Source organism: Elaeis guineensis, chromosome 6 (genome assembly GCF_000442705.2).
Source record: "Elaeis guineensis isolate ETL-2024a chromosome 6, EG11, whole genome shotgun sequence".
Taxonomy (NCBI): domain Eukaryota; kingdom Viridiplantae; phylum Streptophyta; class Magnoliopsida; order Arecales; family Arecaceae; genus Elaeis; species Elaeis guineensis.
The window spans coordinates 54,431,614-54,452,977 of record NC_025998.2 but is presented as its reverse complement, the minus strand read 5'-3'; the positions used below and the strand labels follow the sequence as shown (position 1 = coordinate 54,452,977).

The 21,364-nt window shown below is 35.7% G+C and overlaps 1 long non-coding RNA gene across 1 annotated transcript in view; it reads right to left on the bottom strand.

Moving 5' to 3' along the window:
- Positions 1 to 1,618: 1,618 nt before the first annotated feature.
- LOC105035244 (uncharacterized) overlaps positions 1,619 to 21,364 on the bottom strand; it is a 102,263-nt gene continuing 82,517 nt past the window's right edge. The window contains exons 2-4 of the long non-coding RNA XR_830317.4: positions 2,655 to 2,727; positions 2,469 to 2,558; positions 1,619 to 2,385 (exon numbers count right to left, since the gene is read on the bottom strand). This is a non-coding gene — a long non-coding RNA (uncharacterized lncRNA). The remainder of the gene's footprint in view (positions 2,386 to 2,468; positions 2,559 to 2,654; positions 2,728 to 21,364) is intronic.

The window sequence follows — 21,364 nt, the reverse complement described above, 5'->3', positions numbered from 1 at the left end:
CGGGCCTGGTCGGGCTCTGTTGAAATTATTATAATTGTTGCATATTATTTTTTAGTATTACTGCTGAAATTATTTAATTATTTGACTAATTATTTTTTCACTAACATAATGCATATTGCTATTACTTGTTACAATTAAATTATTTTATGTCCTGTTTTGTATGCTGTTGAAATATAAATAAAAAATATATTTTTATTTTAGATAAAACTCTATTGAAATTTTTGATGAAAAAATTTTAATACAAAATTTTTTTTTTTGATAAATTAAAAATTCATCTTCGAATGCACGTTCAATGATGGTACTTAAATTACATTGAGCCATAAATTTTTGTTCAAGTTTCGATCTTCTTCGAGATCAAAACTTGGATATCTCATATTTAAATTTTTTAAAAAAATAATAATATTATTATTGTTAATAGTTGATATTTCATTTTATTATGTGGTATTCAGTAGTTATCTATCTATTATTCTTCGGATATATGGTGGATAAGGTGTGTAGGCACCATTTCCACATCGTATACTTGGAGAACCATGGGGAGATGCTGTCAAAATTTTTACGAAAATGAGATAAAATATCCATTAATAACAATAATGAGATTATTACTTTTCTAAAAGGGATAGGGCCACACCTGTTAGTAATGATTTGAAAAGAATAAGATCATGCATTTTTACTTCATTAAGTTAATGTAACATATTTTCTGTGTTAATATTCAATCTGCATGTATTTTTTAATATGTGTTATTTTGTATCAAGTGATCTAGATCTGGATCGGGATAGGGATTTTGGCTGAAATTTGAAACGTGATTCAATCTAAAATTTGGATCGGGATCCAGAATACCACTGAACTTTTTTTTGTTGTTAATAATTTTGTATTTGTTGTTAGATGAATATCAACAAAAGTTGGATGAATGCTAGAGGTATTTTTTTGCTTGAGTATCGAAATGAAGTTTGAGATTTCATTAACTTTGCACGGCATAAGGCTGACAGTGCTAGTCAGATAAAGTGTTCATGTAAGAAATGTGTCAATATGATATATCATCATATAAACTTGTTGAGGAGCATCTGCTACAATATGGTATGGATAAGAAGTATACTTATTGGATATGGCATGGGGAGGGTGATTCGAATGAAGTGGTGCGCGACGATGATGATACTGAAAATGATAGTGATGCTGGTGGACCTGTCAAACATAGTGGTATTGAAGAATTGTTAGATGATTTACATCAAGGTGCTTGTTCAAATGTACGCATGAATACTACTGCATCTGAAAGTAATTCTGATCATGAACATAATATCCAGCTTGAGGTAGAAGAGACTTCTGAATAGTTTACAAAGCTTGTAAGGGATTCATGAGAGCCACTCTATCCAAATTGTACAAAATTTTTCAAGTTAGAGTTTTTAATAAAATTACTTCATATTAAAATTGTGAACTGATAGAGTCAAAAGTCATTTGATCAAATTTTAACATTGATTAAAGCAGCTCTGTCCGATGGAGAGAGACTTCCAAAATCATATTCTGAACCAAAAATATATATGCTGAAAATGAGACTTGGCTATACTTCTATACATGCCTGCAAAAATGACTGCATATTATTTTATAAGGATAACAAACAAGCAACTGAATGTCTGAAATGTGGTGAGCCTAGATACAAAATCGATATTAGGAAAGCAAAGAAGATACCTCAAAAGATTTTGATATATTTTTTATTGATTCCAAGACTTCAAAGGTTGTATATGTCTACAAAGATAGCTGAAGAAATGAGATGGCATTATGAGTAGTGGGTTTCGGAGGAGAACATACTTAGCCACCTGATCAACTCTTCAGTATGAAAAGACTTCATGCTTTTGCATCCGCACTTTGTGAGTGACCCATGCAATATCCAGCTTGGTCTAACGACAGATAGATTTAATCTCTTTGGCAATCTGAGTACCTCTTACAACATGTGGCCTGTGATGCTAGTTGTATATAATGTGTCACCTTGAAAGTATATAAAAAAACTATTTATTTTTATGTCACTATTGATTTTGGATCTGAAAGCACTAGGTAATGAAATTGATATATATCTACGACCTTTAATTGATGATCTGAAGGAGTTATGAGAAAATAAAGTACAGACATATGATTCTGTGAGTCAAAGTAATTTTATGTTGCATGCTTCGATTCTAAAGACCATAAATGATTTTTCAGTATATGAAAATTTATCTGAATAGAGTATCAAAGGATATCTTACATGTCCAATATGCAATAGGGATGCATCCTCCTTACATTTAAAGCACAGACAAAAAATATGTTTCATAGATCATCGGCAGTTTCTTCCTACTAATCATTCTTGGAGGATCCATTATAATCAATATTTTGATGGTAAGTCTGATCAACGTCCACCACCTAAGGAGTTAAGTGGAGTAAAAATTTTAGAATAATTTAAAGTCATTGAAAATGTTCAATTTAAAAAAATATCGGGTACTCACAAGCGAAAGCATATTGAAGCTGAGCTGACTTGGATGAAGTGAAGCATCTTTTTCGAGCTACCGTATTGAAAGTAGCTACTACATCATAATCTGGATGTAATGCACATTGAAAAGAATATTTATGATAATATCATTGGTACTGTATTGAATATTTTAGAAAAAATAAAAGATGATACAAAAGCTCACCTTAATTTGCAGAAAATGAGAATCTGACTGGAGTTGCATTTAGTTCATTAAGGTGAGAGATTTTTTATGCCATCTGCATGTTATTCACTATTTAGAGAGGAAAAAAAAATTCTGTGGATGGTTCAAAATCATAAAATTTTCTGATGCATACACTTCAAACGTATCACAGTATGTTGGGAACAACGATGGCAATATTTCTAGCATGAAAAGTCATGACTCCTATACGCTGATGCAATATTTACTTCCTGTGGTCATGCATGGCTATTTAGGTGGTGATGGTCAAACTGCATTGATTGAGCTAGGAGTGTTCTTCTAAGAATTATGTTACCAAAAATTAAAGATTAACTTACTTGAGAGATCAGAGAAAGATATCATTCTCATTCTTTGAAAGTTAGAAAAAAATTTTTCACCTTCATTTTTTGATGTTATGGTACATCTGGCTGTTCATCTTTTAAAAAAAGCTCTTTTGGCTGGACCGATACATTATCGATGGATGTATTCTATTGAAAGATAAAAAAATTATATGTACTTTGTCATATCAATTATAAGATATAAATATATTTCTAAAATTTAAATTTATTTTTATTTGCAGATTCTTGTACACCTTAAAAAAATATGTGCATAATAAAGCAAGGCTTAAAGGGTCTATAGCGGAAGCATATGTAGCTATCGAGTATGTCACATTCTGCTCGATGTATCTTGATGATATCAAAATAAGATTCAATCATGCAGATCGTACTGCAGACTGTGAATGGGGTGATAATGAACCAATATTATCTATATTTAAACAAACAGTTCGACCTACTGGTGCAAGGAGATATGAATTTATGGACGTGAACGAGTTATCCAAAGTACACTTTTACATTCTAAATAATTATGAAGAAATTGAAGATTTTATTGAGTAAGTATCATCTTATCATACTATTTAATGGTTAAAAATTTTTTATATCAATATAAAATTAAAAATCATAACTTCTTGCAGTGAGCACAAGAGTATACTATGTAGAGAGAATAATACGGATGCCGATGATCGATATAGGAGACAATTTGCAAAATAATTTATTGATCTTGTAAGTTGTATTAGTGATACATTATTTATTTACTTATAAATAATATTATTTGAACCAATATAATTTTTTACCTTATGATGTAGATGAAACATAAGTATTTCAATAAAGAAGTGGGTGCAACCAATGAGTTGCACGATTTAGCATGTGGTTCCGATCGAAGGATTAATCACTACATATCCTATATCATTGGAGGAATGAGATTTCACACAAGGGAGCTTAAGATGCAATGACGGATCCAGAATAGTGGAATTACTACAATAGGATATGAAGGAGAAGAAGAGATTGACTATTATGGTGTACTGGTAGATATCATAGAACTAAAGTATGGGTCCAGTAATTCTTTATTTTTATTTCAGTGTGAATGGTGAGTATTAGGAATAAAAAGATTGGTATTCATATCGATTCATAATTTATCAATGTAGATCTTGCACGAACATGGTACCAAAATGAGCTATATATATTAGCAACTCAAGCGAAATAAGTAATATATTTGAAGGATCTAAAGTATCGAGGTAATTGATATAATGTATAAAAAATAATATCTAAAAGCATATATGATATACCAACTCGATTAGAGATGGATAAAAATTCAGATTTACATGAAGAGGAAGCTTTTCAGCAAAAAGAACAAATATTAGCCAAGCTTTTGGTTGATGAAGAACTTGTAACAGCATCTTTGAATAGGGCTGATCTCCCATCCAATGAAGTTGAAACTGATTTTATATTTAATCTTGATAAGTCAGAGGGCGAAGATCCATTCATAAATGACGATGAGATAGAAGATGACACATATATCGATTACTGTGATTCGGACGAGGATCTACACATCGAGGAAAATACGAATATTGATGAGTAGAGTGTATGCGATATAATTATATTCATTAAAATATTATTTGATTATTATTATTATTATTCAATATTATATTTATTTATATCTCAATTTTTATAGATATAGCACTAGGAGACAGACGACGACGTTCGCATTCATAGCTCGCTGTAGATACCTCGGAGGTTGAGACACCTCCATCGATCTTTGTTGCTGCACTGGCTCCACTGTCAGAGGGTCCTGCACCGACAGGTCTCAGTGAGGTGGGTCTTAGTGGTATTCATTATTATACTTTATATATAATAAAATTTGATTCTTTTATTTGGATCATACTAATGATTTATTTATTATTGTTTCGGATGAGTCCTTGTCTGTGGTGAGGTGAGGGCGAGGTCCATCGAAGAACCTCGCTCTGGAGTGTTGGAGATGCGAGCACCCAGGACAGTGTCTCCAGATCGAGATACCAGCCAGCTACATCAGACCCATTAGGGGATGGTGTGAGTCATGGTAGACTGAGCTGGGCATCATATATCGCAGTTATGCCCCCATGACGTTCTTTGATTGGCATCACATTTTACCGACTCAGAGAGAGATTTGCTACACCCACTTACAGATAAAATAAATTATATTATAAATATTTAATTTATATAGTATTCTTCAAATATTTGTTATTAGCAGGGTGTATTTGACATCACTGATTTTGAGGAGGATCATGTGAGGCGAGCCATCGACACTCAGTTATCATTGCATTTCAAGGACTATCGCCATCACATGCATCAACATTGGTATCAGGTGGTACAAGATCATGGGGAGGAGGTAGTAGCTCTATGACAGCATCACTATGGATGATAGGACTACCATATACCGGCATTGTGAGGATCTGGCATATCAGGTTACACATCTAAATTTTTTTTTTAGAGTTTAATGACTTAACCATTTATTCTTAAATTAAATTTTTTATCTACTAATTTTATTGATAATTTTATAGAGATTATATGCTCAAAATATGGCGAACCAGATGAGACAGATCATACCATATTATGGGGGTTCAAGATCGTTTGCTCGTCACATGGAGCACATGATAGGTAATTTTTAATTTCTAATTAGCATATAATTCTCTAGTTATTTAAATTTTTTTTAATTAATTCTCAAATTATAGAGAGATGCTGAAAGTGGTGAGCTTCCTGGTAGGATCGATATCTACCAGTGGACCCACCAGCGATAGTCGGGGGAGTGGACGATGGGGAGCTAGGAGCTCTTTATAAGTTTTTTTAATTATTTTTCATTCATAATCTGATTTTTATTATAAAATTAAAATAACTATAATTTTAATTTTTAGGATCATATGACAGACATGAGATCCTAGCCTATCCCTGAGGACTCAACCGCATCCACAGATGATGAGATCTGTGATTGGGTGCTCGGTATGAGACCCTGTTATGTTAGGGGTCTAGGGTATGAGATCACTGCTCCCTCATCCTCACACTCAACTAGGGCAGATATCCATTCTGCATGCGAGGCTCGACTGATGGAGGTACAGAGGCAGGCTATCGAGGATCGACAGTAGACTATCGAGGATCGACAGTAGGCTGTCGAGGATCGACAGTGAGCTCAAGAGTTGGCTGCATGCATTGATGACTATCAGCTCGTTCTCCAGATGCTGATATTTGATAGCTTATTGATGTACTTCTTTTTTATTTAAATATCTTATAATTTTAATTTAATATAATAAAATAATAAAATTTATTTATCAATTTATTATGTAAATCTTTTATTTTATTTTTAAATTTATAAAAAATATTATACATATAAATTTAAAATATATATTCATAATTTTTTTAAAAAAATATGACTAAATTATTGGCGATGAAATTATTTTCGATAAAATATTCATCGCCAAAAATATTTTACTAACATAATTTAATTTATTAATAAATATATAATTAACAGTGATAAAAAATTATTTCTCATAAATAATTATTAGCGACATAAATTTTCATCAAAAATTATCTTATTTGCAATGAAATTTTTTATCGCTAATATTATTCAATTTTGTTTCCTAAAAAATTTTTTACTAAATTAATAGTGACGAATTATTTTCATTACAAAAAATATTTTTTATGACATAAATTTTTCATCACTAAAATTTTTGAAAATAATAGTGATGAAAATATTTTCATCGCTATTAATTTTTTATTTATCATCGATGGTTTGTTTCATCACAAATATCTTTTTTTAGATCAAATATTTTTCATCTTTTTTTTAGCGATGAAAAATATTCATCGCAAATATCTTTTATTAGCGATAAAAAAAAAATTTCATTATAAAATATTATCAATGATGAAATTATTTACGATAAAATATTAGTGATCAAAATTTTATCGCTAATATGTATTAGCGGTGAAAATCAGTTATTAATGATGAAAAATTTTTATCGCTAATAACCTGTTTTGTTGTAGTGTTATACAAGGTCAATGTGATCCAACTAAAGAAAAAACTGCCTTTTTCCTTTGTAGGATCTTTCAGATTTCATCAAATTTGGGATGAAATAATTTAAAAATTTTATCCTACACTATTTTAGATCTAATATTTGTTAGATCTAATTTTATTATCTAATATATAAAATCTAAAATTAAATCTAAAAGTATGAGAAGTATAGACATACCTCAAGGATAATCTGATTCTTTGTAGATGATCTCAGCACAGCCCGAGGTTCTAATGTAGCCACGCAAGCGCCTGGCCTCTACCGGTATCCACTTGGGCAGGACCTGAAATATCTTCTCCTCGTAATTCTATGCTCAAAAAATTAAATCTCTATCTGATTTGGAAGTGCTTCAGAACTCCTTCTGAAGTTGGAGCAGCAGCCTGTCGAAGATGCCCGGCAGCCTTCCTGTTCCAGGCGTCACCACGCATTTTTCTTACACCAGATGAACGTCCAACTCCTTGGACATGAAGAGAGGAGATAGGAGAGCAGGAAGGATATGGAGAAGAAGGTAGGAGGTGGCAGCTATTGGGTTTGGTGCATAAAGCAACTTCAGCCTACAAACCCTAGGTGCAGAAGGGTTTATATAGACCCTGTATGCTGCGTAGTGCCACATCATTCAATCAATCAAAAAATTCTAATAAATTTTGAAAAAATTTTGATTGATGGAGTGATGTCATTTGATCACATCAGATAAGAACCCCCACCCTCTTTCCAATGTTGGCGCCAACAATGGATAAGCACAAGGGAGATGGCGTCCAAGAGTCCATGTTGATCAAGACACCTTCCATTCTTATCCATTTGGGGCACCAACTTTAATCCAATTGGGCTCACACCATAATCTGATTATGGTGCCCAATTCAATGTGGATTTGGCATGTGGACACTCCACAAAAATCCTCCAATGAGCTCTCTTCAATTTAAGACCCATATGTCAACACTTGACAGATGTCCTAAAATGAAATTGGCAGGTGACAGGAATTAGTATGTGCTTGTCTTAAATTCATCTCATTAATTAAGACAAGTCTTTTTTGAGTTGGACAAGCTTCATTTAGACTGAGAGAAATTTTTCCAAGATTCTCTGAATGAGTCAAATCACATTTGGCTCAGTAGAGACAGAAAAGATTACATGAGGAGAAAGTTAGGCTTAATTGTGTGCTAGCACGATTTTCTTGAACCTAATTGGATCTTATCCAAATCAATTGGGTTAGCCCAATTGATGACATCCAGATCCTAACCCTTATTTGTGTGACCCAGTTAGGTTCAATTTCATATGGTAATGAGACATATCATGATCTCAAAATCCATCAGTGACACCTAGCAGTATGTGGTGGTAACCCATCAGAACTGAAGATGAACCACTCGGTGCAGCTACCTGTGTGATTGAGTTCCTCTATCATGAGTTCTGACTGAATTTGGGTTAAAGTAAACTCGCCAAACCCAACATCAGTCATATGAATCAATCGATCGATCCGAGTCTAATATGAAATCCCAATGAAAAACTCTTTTTCAATTATTTCACTCTGCCATGGCCATGGGCTTAAGGACTCGATCTTTCGATCATCATAGGATTACTCCTCTCATCTATCGAGGTTGATAGATCCCATCTTGGTGTGACCTAGTTCCTACAATGAATATGCTACAGCCAACAACACCTCAGGGTTCTAAATGGCTAGGAGACCGAGTTATGGTGTAGCCAAACTATAACACACTCAAGGTGAACTGTCGATGCACCTCAGATCAAAGAACTAGACACACAACTGCAGCATCGAGCTAGTCATTGACGAGAAGATAGACTTCCTTATGACTGCTTGATATGGTCACGCACAGTACTCTCGTTCTCAACGAATATCTGTACTCTCACTTCGGTGTCTCCACACCGTAGACTCAAGACACATCTACCTTAAGAAAGCGATCGTACACCAACCTTCCGGATCAATCACCATCCTCGTGATGATCCTATAGTCAAGAGCTGTTTATGAGTTAGTTATGTAAATTCATGCCTTAAATTTTCAACTCTTGAAAATATGAATCGACATTCCTACTAACTCAAAAGATGTATCACAGACACAATGTATACAATGTGATAGAAGAATAATCCATTTATTGATTTATAGTTAAAATTATAAATTTACTCTTAGATTTGTATAGGAATGTGTCAGCCAATCTGGCATCTAGGGCACACATCTAACAAACTCCCACTTGACCTAATGCCAATTGGCTATATATCTAAGTCCCATCTTCTCAAGGTGGGCTTCGATCTTTTGTTGGCTCAATGGCTTAATCAGCGGGTTTGCCACATTATCTATGGAGTCGACTCTCTTGACCTCAACATAACCTTTTTCGAGATAGTCACGGATCAGATGGAATCGTCGCTCGATGTGCTTGGACTTCTGGCGAGATCTTGGCTCCTTAGCTAGGGCTATGGCACCATTATTGTCGCAGTAAAGAGGTATGGCATCCGATGACATCACTCCAAGCTCTGCGGCAAACTTCTTGTACCAGAATACCTCCTTCATAGCTTTCGATGTAGCAATATACTCTGCCTCCATAGTGGAATCAGCAATCACCGTTTGCTTGAAACTCTTCCAGCTGACTGCACCATCATTGCAAATGAACAGACTCCCAGATGTCGACTTTCGATCATCTATATCAGACATAAAGTCTGAGTCTGTATATCCCTAAATCTAGAGTTCTTCATTTCCAAAGACTAGAAACATATCCTTAGTCCTTCTCAAGTACTTAAGGATATATTTCACAGAAGTCCAGTGCTCTTCACCTGGATTCGACTAATATCTGCTTGTGACACTCACAGCATGGGCTATATCAGGTCGTGTACATAACATGGCAAACAAGAGGCTCCCTATTGCCGAAGCATAAGGGATCTTGCTCATGCGTTCAATCTCCTCAGGTGTGCTAGGGCACATCTTCTTGGAGAGATGAATGCCATGTCTAAAAGGTAATAAACCTCTTTTGGAGTTTTCCATGCTAAACCTTTTTAGCACCTCCTCTATGTACATCTTCTGTGAAAGTCCCAGCATCCTATTTGGTCTATCTCTATAGATCTTAATACCCAGTATAAAGGATGCCTCTGCTAGATCTTTTATAGAGAACTCCTTAGACAACCATATTTTGACTAAGGTCAATATGGGAATGTCATTTTCAATTAGGAGGATATCATCTACGTATAATACGAGGAAGACAACTGCGCTCCCACTAATCTTTTTGAACACACATAGTTCCTCCTCATTCTTGATGAAACCAAATATTTTGATCACATCATTGAAACGAGTATTCCAGCTCCGAGATGCTTGCTTAAGTCCATAAATGGACCTTTGCAGCTTGCAGACCTTGTGATCATCATCACTGGATGTGAAACCAAGTGGCTGTTCCATATAGATATCTTCCTCAAGATATCCATTTAAGAACACCGTTTTCACATCCATCTGCCATATTTCATAATCGAAATAGCCTGCAACAGCAAGCACTCTGTGGATAAATTTTAGCATAGCTACGGGTGAGAAGGTATCCTGATAGTCAATGCCTTCACGCTAACTATAACCTTTCACTATGAGCCTAGCCTTGAATGTCTCCACATTCCCATCTACACCTATCTTTCTCTTGAAGATCCATTTACATCCAATAGGTACAATACCTTCAGATGGATCTACCAAGGTCCAGACTTGGTTTGAGTGCATCGAGTCAATTTCTGATCTCATTGCCTCTACCATTTCTCAGAGTCGATATCTGATATCGTCTCGTCATAGGTCTTGGGATCATCACCATGAACCCCATTTCTCGTGAGAAACATTTCTTTTACATCCTCTTGTATGGTACCTAAGTACCTTTCAGGAGGATGGAAAACTCTAGTTGATCTACAAGGTGGAAGAGGTTGTGTTAGGACTGGTTCTAATTGATTGGGTTCCTCAGGTTCTTTAGCTCGTTGCTCTTGGGAGACATTATCCTTGAGCTTAATTATTCTTTTGATGCCACCATCTTGAATAAACTATTTTTCAAGAAAAAGTATTTTGACTCACAATCACATTATGGTCTTCCAAAATATAAAAATAGTATCCTAATGACTCTTTAGGATATCCTATGAATTGAGCTTTAAAAGATCTGAACTCTAACTTGTCCGTCTGCTATCTCTTGACATGAACCAGACAATCTCAAATTTTGAGATGATTCAGACTTAGCTTCTTACCATGCCATATCTCAAACGGTATGGTAGGAACGATTTTAGAGGAAACCTTATTCAATACATAAATTACTGTCATGAGACAATATCTCCAAAGAAATTCAGGGAGGTCCGTGAAGCTCATCATGGAATGGATCATATCTAATAGGGTCCGATTTCTTCATTCTGAAATCCCATTGAGTTGAGGCATTCCAGGTGGAGTCCACTGAGAGACTATACCATTATCCTTAAGATAGTCTAGGAACTTCTGACTAAGGTATTCACCTCCTCGATCTGATCGAAGAACCTTAATGGGCTTTCCTGTTTATTTTTCTACCTCATGTCTGAATTCTTTAAACCTTTCAAAAGCTTCAGACTTGTGTTTCATTAGAAACACATATCCGTACCTAGACATATTATCGGTAAAGGTAATAAAGTAGACGTAGTTGCCTCTAGCCGGTATATCAAATGGGCCACACATATCCGTATGTACTAGGGCAAGTAGGTCTGCGGCCCTTTCCCCATGTCCCACAAAAGGAAGCTTGTTCATTTTGCCTTGAAAGCATGATTCATAAACTGGATATGACTCGAAAGTCAACGAACTCAATAGCCCAAATTTTTCTAATTTGTTAACTCTGTCTTCCGCTATATGACCTAGCCTTAGGTGCCACAGATACCTATTATTTAGACTATCTCTAGGCCTTTTAATTCCTATGGCATTCACATTTTGCTCGATATTAAATACAGATACATCAACATGTAACTGATAGAGACTGTTAATGACAAAACCATTTGCAACTTTATTATTTTCATAAAAATATTACAATGGTCCCTATGAAAGCTAATCACATAGCCTTCTTGTACTAAACATGAAACAGAAATTAAATTCTTGCTTACTGCAAGCACATAATAACAGTCTCTTAAAACTAAATCTAATCCTAATGGTAATCGCAGAGGATAGGTTTCTACGACCACAGCAGCAACTCTTGCTTCGTTCCTAATGCGTAGGGTGATCTCTCCATCCCTCAACCTCCTGCTCTCCTTAAGACCCTGCATAGAGGTGCACAAATGAGCACTAGAACTAGAGTCAAGCATCCAACTGGATGCAGAAGAAACTGTAAGGTTAGATACTAAAATGAGCATACCTCTAGAAGGACCATCCTTCTTGTTCTTTAGGATGGTCAGGTACTGAGGATAGTTTCACTTTCAATGGCCGTCTGATTGACAGTGGAAATATTTTTCTTTTTCAGCAATCTTCTTCTTCGGTTCTGTCTTCTTCTTCTTCCCATCCACCTTCTGCTTCTTCGCAAACTTCTTTTTCTTTCCAAAAGACTTTCTCTTGGAAGAAATCCGCTCCACAGTAAGAACTGAGCCTTTTGAACTCTTCATAGAAAACTCAGCCGTAACCAGCATATTCATTAACTCGACCAAGGTACATTGCATCTTATGCATACAAAAGTTCATGATGAACTGACCATATGCATCGGACAAGGACTGAAAGATCACATCAATCTGAAAATTCTTGTCTAAGATGATACCGAGCTTCTCAAGATCCTTGATCATTATCTAATAATGATCTTGGACTGACTGTCCATCACGCATCTTGGCCTTAAAAAGTCTTTGACGGACTTGATACTTAGCCACGTGACTCTGTTCACCAAACAAATCTTGTAGGTGAGCCAATATTTGGCGGATAGTCAAAATGATCTCATGCTGGCGCTGCAAGTCATCAGACATTGCACCCAACATGTAGTACCTTGCTTTGTTATCATTATCCATCCACTTTTTCAGAGATGCTCTTTGTTCAGCAGTCGGATGTGCTGGCATGGCAGGTGGGTCCTGGTCCAAGATTTGAGTCAATTTTTTGAAACCCAGAATAATTCTGTAGTTCCTCAATTAGTCTTTGAAATTTGGTCCAGTCAATCTGTGGGTGTCTAGTATTTTGGTCAAGGGGTTGGAGGTAGACATGTTTCCTATAGAGAGTCGAAAGTTCTAGTTAGATTTTATAATCAGACTTAATCAATTTGTTTAAAGGTTTCATTTTTAAACAAATTAGGCTCCCACTATTTTTTCAGATCCCTACACTCCTTTGGTAGAGATGTGAAAATCTCCGTGATCATTGATTTTTAGTGGGTGGTGCGGTCTTACCAACTGGCTCATCACCTCACCTAACAGTTATTGGTGATGGGTCAACCGATGAGTGGACAACTCTTGTCCAATGATTCTCTAATCATGGTGCACCCAAAACTTGATCTCTAATTCATGAAGCTCACCATATCCGAAATATTGTTCCAATCCTTAGTTAAGTCTGACCCACCATTTGCATGAACTAGATTCTTGATTGGGTCCCTCACCGTATCTAAAATATTGAGCCCAACCCATCCTCTAATCCGTAGCATCCAATGCCTAATGGATATGGTTGTGTCTTCCCGGTGCAACTGAGCCACTGTAATCAATCGAGAACAATCAACCCCGGAAAGAGCCCGCACATCCACAATGGTGGAAGACCTAGACTTAATATTTTCTTAGAGAGATTTGATTTAGGTCTCATTAAACTTGACTTGACATAGTCATAACAATTATGACTAACCTAGTGGCATGGGTCAGCTCGAATTGTAAGCCACCTCAAATCAGAACTGGGTCGACACATATGGCCAGGTAAGTGAGATCGATGGAAGGGATATGCCATTAACTCGACAAAAACGCATTCGAGTCGAGTAGCTCTCAATTAAAAATCAGTTGGTCGCATCTGCCCAACTTACCTTAGACACCAAATTATCGAACCAGAACTAATTGGGTTAGCCTACAATCCAAACTCTAACCACTGAGCCAAATTAGGTCTTAACTTGATCGAGTCACATCCAAATGTGATTCGACCTTGACCCAGACTTAATCCTATTAGACTGATCAATTATTAGCTTTCATGATTCCACCTAACCAACTCTTGATTCGGTTTGATCAACCGTTAGACCTAATTGAGCTACCCAAGTCCGAACCCAATTTTATGCAAATGTCTTAGATCTGAAATTTTTAATTTTAGATCTAACTTAATTTCATAAGCTTAATTCATTAATTAAGTTTGGGTTCATAAACAAAGCATATAAAATAAATCTTAGGGTTTTAGGATCTAGGATTTTGCAGAAAAATAAGTTTTGATTTCTGATTAAGGATGAACGTGCAGCACCTCTACACATCATATGAACACCCCATTGAATGGAAAGAAAGGGTCTTAAAATCCTACTTCATTCTTATGATCGGACAGCCATGAGGAATATCTTAATCAAAAAATATAAATTTAACTACAAAACTAGTTAGATCTAAATTTACATATCTCATATACAATTTAAGATCTAACTAATACATGCTTTGCATACATCTCATGTATCAAAAATTGATCTAATTAATATACTTTCAGATCTGATACATCACATGTAATATCTAAAAAATAAGATTTAAATTAAACTATTCAAAATTAAATCTATTCTAGATAAGTTGCTGGAATAATTCTATAACTAGTCTAGGCATGCAACAGATCAATTTTATGAAAAAATTAAAATTTTATTTTTTATTTTTTAATTTGATTATAACACTTATAACATCAAAAAAATAAAAAATAAATTAGATTTAATTCATATTTTAATCTCATTAAAACATAAAACTTAAGACTGTTCATGGATTCAACTAATCCTAGTCTAGTCATGCATCTCATGCATATTTAGATCTTCTTAGATTTAATTTTAAATATTTTGATTTGAGATCTTATCACATCTGAGGTAACATCTAAAATCTTTTAAATATCAAATAAATAAATAAAAAATCAGATCTAAATTAGATCTAAAATAGAGCCAAAAATCTGGCTCTGATACTAGTTGAAGGAAAAATCACCTTTTTCCTTTGTAGGATCTTCCAGAATTCATCAAATCTGGGGTGGAATAATTTAAAAATTTTATCCTATACTATTTTAGATCTAATGTCTATTAGATTTAATTTTATTATCTAATATTTAAAATTTAAAATTAAATCTAAAAGTATGAGAAGTATAGACATACCTCAAGGATAATCTGATTACCCTGTAGATGATCTCAGCATAGCCTGACGTTCTGATATAGCCACACAAGTGCCTGGCCTGTTGGGAAATGTATCCCAAAAAGCCAATCATCAAGCTGTTGACGGTTGAGCAACCAAGTATTGTAATTGATTTGTTAATAAATAAAATATATTTGGCATTTTCATCATAAGCTTTCATCTTCTAATGAACTCCGTTGTTATGATGAAGTCCTTAAGACTATTTAAGTTCGATAAAGAGAGGATTTATCGATTAGTCCTTAAAACTGTTCACGACCAAATGATAGGCTGTTAATAAGGACGACAGCTTCTATCGAGCATAGGTCGCTGTAGGCCATATGGGTTGGTTGTCCTCTTAACCAAGGAGTGTGGAGACACTGGTATGGCATACAGGTGAGATGTAAGGGTACATCGTCATTGAACGTGACCAACTCCAGAGTATTCTGCTATCGAGAATGTCTCTGATGGGATATAGGTATAAGTGTCCCTTAGACTTGAGATCACCTCAGTGACTTGCAAGCAACTCACTGTGCTTTGGTACTGGACTAACTGAATTTCTAATTCAGGGACGGAAGGCTTCTGGGCACAGTCAAGTACTTGCGAAGTCAGAGTGTGATCGAGATGGGATTGACCACTCCAAGAGTTGTAGAAGAATGAGTCGCTGTATTTCAATTTAGCAAAACCTTGGCCAGGGTAATCCATCAGATGGATTTGATATTTTGAAATACAATGTGGACAACCTGATCAGAGTTGACAGTTGAGCTCTGGGGTGTCCTATGATCATTTTGGTCAAGGGGATGAATTATATAAAAACTATATCCGCATGGGTTCTAAGGATGTTGTTCTACACATTCGACCTATCCGGACGTCGGGTACCATTGCTAGATGGTCACTTCGATTGGTATAGAAATTTGTTTCTATGCTACCGGCTTAGGTTCGGACCTATGAGGTCACACACATTAGAGTTCATGATCCGATCGGATGGTTGATCAACGATTAAGAATCATTATAGGGTTAAATAATCAATACGATTGACATTTAACCCAGTGCAAGTGTTGCAGGAGGATCGATTAGCAATTCGATTGCTAATTAGCTTAATTTGATTAAGCCAATGGGCTGAGATTAAGTCTAATTAAATATGATTTAATTAGATTTGATTTGGGCTTGATTGGATCAAGTCCAATTGGTTTATTGGATAAGCCAAGTGCAAGGAAAGACTAGTCCTAGTTCAACTAGGACTTGGGTCAATCTAATTTCTAATTTGATTATAAAATTAAATTAGATTTAAATCTAATTTAATCTGATTAAATTAGGTTCTTAATTAAGTTAAGACCTATTTTAATTGGGTTGATCTAATTTTGATTTGATTTGGTTTGGGAAACCAAATTAAAACAAGTTATGAGACAGAATCCTAGTAGGACTAGGATTCCACCTTGCACCACAAAAACCTTCTCCACGCCCTCTCTCTTATTCAATGCCAATCTCCACTTATTTTGTGCGACAAAAGCCCTCTCCCAGATCTCTCCCACGTTCACAAAAGGTCTCCTCTCTTCTTTCTTACATGGAAGGTGATTTGAATCAAATCTAAAAGGAATAAGTTTGGATTTCGAATTCTATGAGATAGAGTTTTAGAAATCCAAAACTCTTTCAATTTTGCACCGAATTTATCCAAATTTTTTTTGGAATTTTTATAGCTTTTAGGGTTTACATTATACACCCTTTTCTGGTAATCCATGCATGAAAATATGGAGGAGGTGCTCAAGAGTTGGGCGTCCCTTTACTTGCCATGTTTGGATAAGCCTTGACTAGGTGTTTGACCTAGACAAGGACTCTATCATATCTCTCTATATAAGATGAGTTTCTTTGTGAAATTTTAAGAGGAGATAGATTTTTGAGAGGCCTTTCTGCCATCCAAAAATCAGAGAGAAATACCTTTGGGTCGTGGAGATATAAAAGATGCAAGTTTGGGTGTCTAGAGAGAAAAACGTGAAGAAGAAGAGGGTCTTCTTCTAGGGTTTCTATTTTCATATCTTTCCTCCTTCCATCTTGAGTTTCCTGAGAGTGTCTCAGATCTGAAACTCCTCCTTCTACTTTCCATCTTTGGAAGAGTCCAAATCAAGAAGAAGGAGGCACCTGATCAACCATCAAAGAAGGATCAGCGCAGTACTAGCATACTGTGCTGATTTCCTGAAGCAGGACTTCTGATCAAGATTCGTGGGCTCGTGTGGATGACTCCTAGAGGTCGGACGCGTGTGCGGCTTGCAACATCATCCTTAAGCCTGGATCAGCGAGGTTAGAGCATCTAACTTGCAAGGTAATAGATCTGATCTATTATTTAATACATACATTAGATGTAGCTAGTATAGAAACATGTTGATATGATCAACATGTAATTCATACTATATTTATATATATTTTAATTTTTGATTTAATACTATGTAATAATCATGTAATAGGATCTTAGATCTAGGGATTTTCTGATCTTAGAAAATAAATTTTGATTTATTTTAGTCTTCCGCTGTATGATCTTGAAAAAATTTCAAGATCTAACCCTGAAACCCTAGATCTGGTTCCTTCATGGCCTCTATCAGTATCCACTCAGGTAGGATCTAGAATGTCTTCTCCTCATAAATCTACACTCTAAAAATTAGATCTCTATCTGATTTGGAAGTGCTTCAGAACTCCTTCTGAAGTTGGAGCAGTAGCCTGTCGAAGATGTCCTGCAGCCTTCCTGTTCCAAGCGTCACCACGCCTTTTCCTTGCACCAGATGAATGTCCAACTCCTTGGACATGAAGAGGGGAGATAGAAGAGTAGGGAGGATATGGATAAGAAGGGAGGGGATGGCAGCTATTAGGTTTGGTGCATAAAACAACTTCAGCCTACAAACCCTAGGCGCAGAAGGATTTATATAGACCCTGTATGCTGCGTAGTGCCACATCATTCAACCAATCAAAAAATTCTAATAAATTTTGAAAAAATTTTGATTTATGGAGTGATATAATCTGATCACATCAGATAAGAACCCTCACCCTCTCTCCAATGTTGGTGCCAACAATGGATAAGCACAAGGGAGATGGCGTCCAAGAGTCTATGTTGATCAAGACACCTTCCATTCTTATCCATTTGGGGTGCCCACTTTAATCCAATTGGACTCATGCCATAATCTGATTATGGCACCCAATTCAATATGGATTTGGTATGTGGATACTCCACAAAAATCCTCCAATGAGCTCTCTTCAGTTTAAGACTCATATGTCAACTCTTGACAGATGTCCTAAAATAAAATTGGCAGGTGACAGGAATTAGCAGGTGCTTGTCTTAAATTCATCTCATAAATTAAGACAAATCTTTTCTGGGCTAGACAAGCTTTATTTAAACTGAGAGAAACCTTCTCAAGGTTCTCTAGATGAGTCAAATCACATTTAGCTCAGTAGAGACAGAAAAGATTACACGAAGAGAAAGTTAGGCTCAATCGTGTGCTAGCACGATTTCCTTGAACCTAATTGGATCTTATCCAAATCAATTGGGTTAGCCTAATTGATGACATCCAGACCCTAACCCTTATTTGTGTGACCCAATTAGGTTCAATCATGAGACATGTTGTGATCTCATCATCGACACATCGAAACTTCTTTTGATGGACCAGAACTCTTCTGATTCAGACAATTAGAATGATCGATCATTAATATCATTCTAATTGCTCTCAAAATCCATTAGTGACACTTAGAAGTATGTGGTGGCAACCCATCAAAACTGAAGATGAACCTCTCGGTGCAGCTATCTATGTGATTAAGTTCCTCTATCATGAGTTTCGACTGAATTAGGGTTAAGGTGAACTCGTCAAACCCAACATCAGTCATATGAATCAATCGATCGATTCGAGTCCGATGTGAAACTCCAATGGAAAATCCTTTTTCTATTATTTCACTTTACCATGGCCATGGGCTTAAGGACTCAATCTTTCAATCATCATAGGACTACTCCTCTCATCTACCGAGGTTGATAGATCTCATCTTGGTGCGACCTAGTTCCTACAATTAATATGCTACAGCCAACATACACCTCAGGATTCTGAATGACTAGGAGACCGAGTTATTGTGTAGTTAAACTATAACACACTCAAGGTGAATTATCGATGCACCTCAGGTCAAAGAACTAGACACACAACTGCAGCATCAAGCTAGTCATCGATGAGAAGGTAGACTTCCGTATGACTGCTTGATATGGTCACTCTCAGTACTCTCATTCTCAACGAATATCTGTGCTCTCATTTTGGTGTCTCCATATCGTAGACTCAAGACACATGTACCCTAAGAAAGTAATCATACACCAACCTTCCAGATCGATCACCATCCTCATGATGATCCTATGGTCAGGAGCTGTTTATGAGTTAGTTATGTAAATTCATGCCTTAAATTTTTAACTCTTGAAAATATGAATCGACATTCCTACTAACTCAAAGGATGTATCACAAACACAATGTACATAATGTGATAGAATAATAATTCATTTATTGATTTATAGTTAAAATTATAAATTTATCTTTAGATTTGTACAGGAATGTATCAGCCAATCTGGCATCTAGGGCACACATCTAACACCAACCACAAAACTCCCTTGGCTAACTTGATATGAGATTTGTGCTAATCCAAACCCATATACACCCATGATTTGAACAAATCTCATCTACCTAGGACTCAAATCTAGCTCAAAACAAGTTAGCCCCTTGAGGCTCAAGTCCCCTAAACCTCAAGATCCGAAAAGCTGACAGCCTTTCGTCTTAGAACCTAAACTAGTCCTAGAAACCCCATGAGCACCTTATGGACTTTGGACCTTGGCCTTAGCCTTGGTCTCTTGAGCCTTGGGAGCACCATATGAGGCCCAACACCCTTCACTAAAGCTCTCAAGATCAAAGAGTTTGATGTGTTAGATGTATGTTTTAGAAGCCAATATGGTTGACACATTATAATAATTATTGGATGTTGCTCCTTGAATTGATTTTGATGATTACAAAGTATTTGAGAGGATTACTAATGATTTTGGCTTGAAAAAAGATTTATTGTATTTCAGAGGTAAAATCATAATTTTATCAAGTTCTGATTCGGAAGCCTCAAGAGCAAGAACACAAGATTTGTAATCTATTGGAGGCAATTTTAATATTTTTGAATATATATTTTGAAAAAAAATTATATTTATATATTTGAGTCGACTCATGGTAAAAGAAACTGAACGGCATGCTGAATTCTTTGGCTGGCACACTCTGTGAGTCGACCCCATGAGTCGATTCTTGAGCATGAGTCGACCCTATGAGTCGACCTCTGCTACTGTGTAGGCCAAAATTACAGAACAATCATTTTCTATTCTGTGCCACAGAAGTCGACCCCATGAGTCAACTCATGAGCATGAGTCGACCCTATGAGTCAACCCCTGTAATGAAAAAATTCTGCAATGGCTAGTTTTCAACTCATTTTGGCTGTATTTAATACCTATTTAATGTGTTCCAATGGCTCTATTTCAGCCCAAATTACTCTCCACCATTATTTAAAGTTATAAAAAGTACTTAAAGGAGGAAATCAACAAGATTTTAAAAAAGTTCTTCAAGCATTCATTTCAACCCTAAGCAAGAGCCCTCTTAAAAGTTCAAGAAGCTTTTATTTCAAGATCACCAACCCCTCAAGAGCTCATTCAAATCTTCAACCATCTTGAGAAAAATCAAAGGAGCTTCATTCTTATTGTGTAAAGTATATTTAAAGCTTTATTTGCTCATTAAAAGAGCTACATCTGTATTTTTGTGTGATTAACTACAATACTCTATTTTGAGTTGATATTTTATTTTGAAAGGGTTCCAAAATGTGGAAAGGTTGATCCGAACCTTGAATCGGATTGTATTAGATTGGTTTGTATCCGAAAAATAAGTGTTCTAGCTTGAAATAGCTAGAGTCAGAGATTTTGATGTTGTATTCGGGTTGAATACGGTTTAGTAGATTTGAATTCTCAAGTAGGAGCTTGGAGAGTGGACGTAGGTGCAAGGTTAGCACCGAACCACTATAAATTTTTTGTTTGTGTTGTGCTTACTTGCTCTCCTTTTAA